The sequence below is a fragment of the Solea senegalensis genome, unplaced genomic scaffold (genome assembly GCF_019176455.1).
Source record: "Solea senegalensis isolate Sse05_10M unplaced genomic scaffold, IFAPA_SoseM_1 scf7180000015695, whole genome shotgun sequence".
In the NCBI taxonomy this organism is placed as follows: domain Eukaryota; kingdom Metazoa; phylum Chordata; class Actinopteri; order Pleuronectiformes; family Soleidae; genus Solea; species Solea senegalensis.
In genome coordinates, this window is record NW_025321421.1 from 8,644 (window position 1) to 16,743 (window position 8,100).

The following is an 8,100-nucleotide window of genomic DNA, read 5'->3' on the forward strand; positions in this document are numbered from 1 at the left end:
TGTTTCACTTTTAATTTAGTTACAGGGCGTCAGACAGGATTGTTTGGAGATATTGTGTTCTACTGGTGATTGTTCTGAAACACTGCCACACCTTTTGATGTTAAACTAACAACAGTGGATGAAAATCTATTTTTATCAGGAGGCTGTGCGTTTCTCACAGAGAGAGAGAACAATATGTTATTAAGGCATATTTTTGGATGAGCATTTTTTTTCCAGGACATTTCATTGTGAAGTGTTGAAAGGAAAACAAAGGCAGGTCTTTCATAAATGATTTATAATAGGTTTCGGTCACTGAAGTAATTTCATCCATCAACTTATAGCACAAAGGTACTGTTCATCAAACCACACACACAAAATCAAGCAAAAATTATCAAAACAAGTAAATGAAATGCAAAATAAGGAGACTTCCAGGAACTAAAGGAGAGGATGGCAGCATAGGGAAACACGCTCCAGACACTTTAATTTAAAATAGCCCAAAGCGACAAGCAAATATTTAAAAGATACTGAGAAGTAAGGATAGGGGCTTCAAGATGCCAATAGATTCACCTGCTAGCAGCACCATAGAGGACAATGGTATGCTAACAGAACAGAACAAGATAGCGGGGCGAGCCTGGACCTAATACTGAAAAAAACTGCGCAACTTTCGTAAAGACGCCAATGTCCAACAGAAGGGCATTAAGGAAGAAATAAATAAGACAGAAAAGAGAGTGGAAGAAGCAGAAGAAATTATCCTGGAAGATGAGACTCAATTACAGGTCAACAAGGAGGCTGTCACCAAGACGCTCAAACTCCACATTCAGATGGATGTTGACTGAAAGAGGAATCAGAAAATAAGACAAAGAGTTTACGTTTCGAGTTCAGAAAAGAAAGGGATGGGTAATAGATAATATAGTTTTGTGAGAATATGCCACACCTGGTGTATTATTGCACGGTTCAGCAAGTATGTCAAGCGTGATTTTCCTGCCAAAGCAGTTCATGTATTCATAGCATGTGTATTGCAGCCAATAAAACCACGTCATAATCATGGATTGACTTAGTAACATGTGCCCTAACAACAAACAGAGTGGATTACATGCTCATAGCACAGCAATGACAATACAATCAGCAGAGCAATAGCAAACAGGTGTGGATGGTAACACCTAATTTTGTAATTAGTGTTGCTTAACCCATATCATATCAGTGGGTGTGCAGGCAACAAATGAGGACTCATTAAGTAGTAATTTCCATATTAATATCATTTAATGTTGTATAGCACTAAATCACAACACAATGTCAAGGCACTTTATATAGTAAGGCAGACACCCAGTGAGCAACCTCTCGGAGACAATGGAGAGAAACAACTCCCTTTTGAGAAGAAATCTTTGGCAGAACCAGAGAGACAAGATGTGCAACATCTGACTCGTTAGGGTGAAAGGAAAACGAGGGACAGAGGAGAGGTGGGGGGACAGAAAGTGGGGAGAGAAAAGGAAGGAGGGAGGTGAGGTAGAGATCAGGAGCAGATATATAACAGTTGCATTAGGCTTTAGGACAGTTCTGAAATAAGCATATGTAACAGATTGTTGGAGAAAAATTATGTAATGATATCAATTTTTAATGTATAGTATAATAACGATGTAAATACTATGACTACTAATAATGGCCTCACACATCGGATCTGGATCCTGCAGCCCAGGGGTCACCTGCATGATGAGGACAGAGAGGAAAGGCACAAACTAGGGAGAGATCAATCAATAAATCTTTATTCATAGCCATCCATCCATCCATCCATTATCTACCGCTTTATCCTCCACCAGAGGATATATAAGCTTTATCAAAAAGGAAGGTTTTAAGTCTAACTTTAAATACGGAGAGGGTGTCTGCCTCCCGCAACAACACTGGGAGCTGGTTCCACAGGAGAAGAGCCTGGTAACTGAAGGCTCTGCCTCCCATTCTACTCTTAGTCTCAGACTCTGGGAACCAAAAGTAAGCCAGCATTTTGGGACCAAAGTGATCTGTTGGGATAATAAGGTAAAACCAGTGCTTTATAATTTGCCATGAACAAGCATCTCACTGCCCTCAGGGACTGGACTATTTACACTAAGCTGCAAGTCTAAATGAATGTACAGATAACACACAGCCTTGTTTTCAATACTGGATATTATTATTACCTCTATCCCATGTCCCATTTTTAACAGGTTTGGAATATTTCAACCAATGAATATGCAAATACAATACAATTTATCAATAAATCTTTAGCAGGTTTATGTCTAAGGTGAGTAGTCTGTGTATCTAAACTGCAATGTTACTGTCATGACTCCTCAGTTTTCTCCAGGCATCACAGTGGAATGACAATTGGGAAACAGCATTGGTCTCAAGATAAACCTGGATAACACATGAACAGGTGCACATAATTATGCTAGACTAACACCGACAATGCACATTTTAATCTGTAAAATAACAGATACAGACAAGACAGATCATTGACGTTTACTAACATGATAACATCGACTTTTATAGAAACTTTATTTACACACGCGTATTTCATAGACACTTGTTGACAACAGACTTTATCCTGGTGTGCGACAGGAATAGACAAGAATATAATACTCATGTTGACTTTTATGAACACTGAAATGTACTTTCTGTGCAATTTGTGAATAATTAATGTCACGTTGTAAATTATGAAATGTTATAGCCAAACTGCTAGAATAAAAAAATGCTGATTGGAAACAGGCACGCAGTTCTTTCAACATTTAATTATCACATTTATGTGATATGATTATCACGTTTATACAACATAGTATCACATTTATATAATAATCACATTTATACAATATAGTGTCTCTATCAATATAGTAAAAAGGTGTGTTTAATATAGAAATACATTTATTGAATGTCTTATAAGTTTGTAGTTTGACAGTAATAAAAGTCTACTTGATCATGTTTTTAACCTGAAAATAACCCTCCTAAAATTCTGTGCTGGTGGTACATTAAGGAGATGTTACCTATTTCCAGGAAGAAATGTGAAATATTGGTATCTGAATCAAACTCAGCCAGTTGGACATCGATAGGTATTTTGTTGAAAGTAAAAGCCTGACTGAGAGAGTAAGAATCTGTGTGGTTGATGATGTGTGAAAAGAAATGCTTAGACTCACCAAGTCTTTGGGAGGAAATCTTGCTGTAGGGATGGTAAATGTGTCTGGTGGCACCTGTAGACAATCAACACAATCAGAATTGTTACAGCATGTCTCAAATGCAAATGTCAACAACTTCCAAAAGAGATCCAAGTTGGATTCAGAAGGACATAGTACCATAGTAATGTTTTTTATGCATGTTTTTTTATATCATTTTTATATCTTTTTTTTTTTCTGATAGGCTGGAGTGGATGCTGGAGTCATCGCGGATGCCAAAGTTGCCGTAATATTTGTGTGGTTTAAACTGACGGACAAAACATTTTTCACAAAGCCACACTGACAATGGCTGCTTTGCACACAGTCAAGGTGTGTATACACTGTATCCTAAAAGACATATATAGGTAGATGTAGATAGGAAAAGTGATTCTTAAGTTTCGAGAAACAAACAAAACCCTGTCTGTGAGGCATTTCTTCTTAATGAAGAGGTTCAAAGAACAGTCATTATCAGGGGCATCTATAAAAATGCAGGAATCTTGAAACTTTTTCTCAAAATCTAAATTCTCAACAACAGTGAAAATAAAATGCACATGAACTAAAGATTCTATACACATAGATGAAATGGCTCCAGCATTAGTTTATGGCGCATTTCCACCGGCTCTACTCGCCTCGCCTTGGCACGGCACGTCACGACACGATTAGGTTGCATCTCCACTACAAAAAAGTACCTACTTAACGCGGGCGGAGTCATCACTGCACGGCTGAGCGAAACTGCGGTGACTAGTGACTTTACACCAGACTTCTGTAGTTGTTGGAGATTAAACCATGTTTTTAGGATTGTTCAGTAGTTTTAACTTATCTACAATTCGCCGCTGTTCGGTTTGATTTCTGTCCACACGTCTCTGGAGTACAGCCTCCTACTCCACAGACTACAGCGGCAGCGGTCTGTGATGCCGCTCGCGATCGCCGACGCTGTCCCTAAATACACCACTCCACTTTAAAAGACTCCTGTTTAATATAGAGATTTCCCTGGTAGTTGTTGGAGTTTAAGCCATCTACAGTTTGGTGCTGTCCAGTCAGCAGCCGGCAGTCTGACCAATCATCGCATAGTACCTACTCATCATGCTTGGAACCTTGCCAGAGCAGGTACTATGCTAGTGGAAACGATACTTAAACCATGGTGTGGCGTGGCAAGGCGAGGTGAGTAGAGCCTGTGGAAATGCGCCATTAGTTTACTTATTGTGAGTGTCTGATACTCAAAGGGATGAGTTGAAAAGTTTTAAGGTCACACTTATCCATAGTCAGGACAAACAGAAATAACATCATATTTCATGACATGTAAGGCTTATGGGGAAATGAAGGCCTTTCAGCATTTAAATGAGAAAATATTTGATAATATAGATGCACTTACCACCATACTCTACACTTGACCGTCGGTATCCCTACAAATGAGCAACAAGCTTTGCGCAGCTCCCCTTTGTTTGGCAAATGTTGCATCTCCTCAGCTCAGGGCCTGCTCCATCTGTTAAAGTAGTGTTGCTCTATAAGAGAATTTTAAAATTTAAAATTAAATTGTAATTCTTATTTTTAACATGGGAAAATGTTTAATCCAGAATCAAGTAGTAGTGAACTGGATTGCATGTGCCTATAAGACTTTCCCTGTCCAAACTGAAATGAATCGAATCAAATGACAAGGTTGACCATGATTCAAAAGGAACCTTTTATTTCTAAACATGAAAACTTCTCAGAGTCATTTAAAGATTAAAAAACAGATAAAAAAAACTATACAAATAAATAAAGAGCATGTAGTTTATCTAATACATTTTTTGGTTGAAAATGAGAGCCCAGTCTCAATGTTATGACCTGTATACATATACATATATATACACTGTATATATATATATATATATATATATATATATATATATATATACACACACACATATATACATACATATACATATATTCATGTTACATGCATGTTATCAGGATCAGTCTCTTCTCTTCATGTGGAGAGAACATGACCAAGTTAGGCTTTTAACGCTGTACAATTTTACTACTTTTTCTACATTGTTTCTACTGTAGACATTATACTGTACCTGCAATTTCACCATTAATGGTATGGGATTATTCAGGTAAAACAAATTACATTACTCTGGCTTTGCTATGATGGTAGCGCAATGATGGAGCTGCTGATTTGGGTTGTGTGGTTTAAATTTGTGTATCTGTATTATTTTCTCTGGTACTTGGATGTGGTGCATGTGGCTTGACAGTCGGCTTACTTTAAGTTGGAACTAATAACATTATTTTTCTACAGTCACACAGGTCTTTCCCTGGATTCTTTCGAGGAAAGAAAAGAGCACTCTCCAGAGGTCAAATGCCTGACCCTGATTCTGACTCTGTACAGAAGCTGCTGTCGCATAGATTCCTGCAACAAGAAAGACAAATTTAAAAAATAAAGTAACTTTATAAAAAAGAGATGGTGGCATCACCTACACCGACAAGCACCTCTGAGTATTATACTTTATGATTTCAAATGTTTTTTTGAAATAAAATAATGTGTCGCCTGAAGGCATATAACAATGTAATGTGATCATACAGAGCAAAGCATATAAGGTCTTAACAGTTGATTCCGGTCCTGCACAAGCTGTACAATACTGCAATTTCCACCACAATGACAACACATATATGTGCATGTATAGCCTACCTGGACTTGTGATCTTACAGTTTGGTTATCCATTCTGTCATGAAAATAAAGTAAAGCATGATCATTGAGGGGTCATAATATCTGTATTTTTTGTATCATAACATAAATTAAATATACATACCTACATTATAATGGCCTGTATTAATTATGAAAGGAGGCTTAAAATCACAGGACATGTCTTCTGGTCTGATTATACAGATCAGTGGTTCTGAAATTTGTGTTTCTCTTCTATAGCTTACAGATTCTACATCTCTGAGGTCAAAAGCATCATTCAGTGTCGTTCAGTGTTCAGCTGTAGTTTAGTAATCCACGGTAGTACTGTTGTGTAGGCACAGCGAGTACCATGAAACACTAAATGTTTAAATCACAGTCCTACGTTATACGCCTCCCTGTAATTAACTCACTCATCAGTTACTCTGCTCAGGCTGTGACTAGCAGAGACATCCATGTTGTGGCATTATAATTCAATACCAATGATATATAGTGCAATTTAATACTTATAGGAAACGTTTCAAGAGCAACAGGCTTACCTCCAAGCAGCACATCACAAGGTAGAAGTGGGTGTAATGCGGAAGATGTAGCTGGCACTGGAGCCAGGTCAAACCAACCAATAGAAACTCTTCTCTCATCCACCAGCGTAGGCCCCGCCCATCAAGTGCAGTTGAATTTGCAAGCAAAACTTTAGAATTTGCAAGCAAAGAGGACTGATTTGCAAACAAAACTTTATAACTCACAAGTAAAGAGGACTGATTTGCAAGCAAAGGTTTTTAACTTGAAAGCAAAGAAGACTGATTTATAAGCAAAATGGTCATATGTTTTTGCTTACAAACATTAGTTTTGATTGAAGTTGAAGAAATATGTTCTCGCATTTTTTTTTTCAATTGCAACCTGTTCTGTTTCAAAATTATGTAATGTTTGTGCTGAAAAGATAATTTGTATTAACTAGAGCAACAGTGCAGACTGAAATGTGACATGAAACAAACAACAAAGACACTGGGGAGCACAGAGACTAAATACACTCAGGAGGCAGGTACAACACAGGTGATACAAATGGGACACAGGTGAATCACATTATGTGGGGGCAGGCAATCAACAGGGAAGACGGCACAGGTAGAAAAACACAACAAGGTACACACAAGGAAAAACTTAAAAATAAACAAGATACAAGAAAACCAGGGTAAGGAAACAAGGAACAATCCAGGGATCATGGCAAAATATTCTAAGTCTTTGTGTAATGTCTCAGATCTGTCCAGAGGAGCAAGATAATTCCTCTATCAAATTACACTCCTAAATCTCAAGTACACGAGTACAATTACTACAAAACAGTTATATATCCAATATTAGTATATGGGTAAAAAGCTTGAGAAATACAAAGGGCTGAGAGAGGAGCTACAAGAGATGTGGGGAGTAACTGAGCTGTGACACTTGACAGAAGGTGAAATCAATTAACTGCTGAGAGACTATGAAAGAATAGAAACAGAATTGTAACTGTAATGACCATGTACACACATGTGAAAACAACATTTTTAGTGTTACAGGGTAGTTTAAAAGACATTCCATGAATCACAATACAACGAAAGCAGACAGTATTTAACATGGCTTTTGTTGAATCTGGTATGACAGACTTCTTAGCTGTTCCTAGTTGCTAAAGCAGTACTGTAGCACCTCCCTGTGGGTAGTTATAATTTGTCTGGCTTTTTGTTCCACATATATTTTACAAATAAATCCCAGCTGCAGCTCCTCCAGTACACGTGTTTATGTTTATTGGCCATATCTATGAATATATATATACATGTATATATATATATATATATACATGTATATATATGTGTGTGTATATATGTATATGTATATACAGTACATATATATTTTATTTTTTTAGAATAACTGAGCTGTAATAGTGCAGTTTATTAATCTTGTTTAAAGGGATCAGCAGATCTTTAAATTTGTGAGAATTTACAGATCATAATACCAGGAAATGGCTCGATGCACTACAGAAAGTTTATAAAAGGTTATACAACTTGCCAGCAGAGTGCACAAATAACTTGGGAGATATAACTGCTACATTTAAGATACTAATAACAATATATGGCACAATTAGACAGACAGACAACTTTATTAATCCCTTTGGGAGGTTCCCTCAGGGAAATTAACAGATTTAAGTAGAATTAAGTAGATAAGTGTAGTAAATGACTTTAAAACTAAAAGCCTCTTGGTGTCCAAACTCACACATCTAGAGAATCGCAATAAAATTGAATTGTGGGCCAAATATCGTAATAGTAT

At 37.1% G+C, this 8,100-nt stretch overlaps 1 long non-coding RNA gene across 1 annotated transcript; it reads right to left on the minus strand.

Annotated features, from left to right (window-relative positions):
* Positions 1-1,919: 1,919 nt before the first annotated feature.
* LOC122762471 lies at positions 1,920-4,659 on the minus strand. Its single transcript, XR_006358710.1, has 3 exons — positions 4,522-4,659; positions 3,135-3,188; positions 1,920-2,361 (listed from the first exon to the last, which is right to left on the minus strand). It is a non-coding gene; the product is annotated as an uncharacterized LOC122762471 (long non-coding RNA).
* Between the last annotated feature and the right edge of the window lie 3,441 nt (positions 4,660-8,100).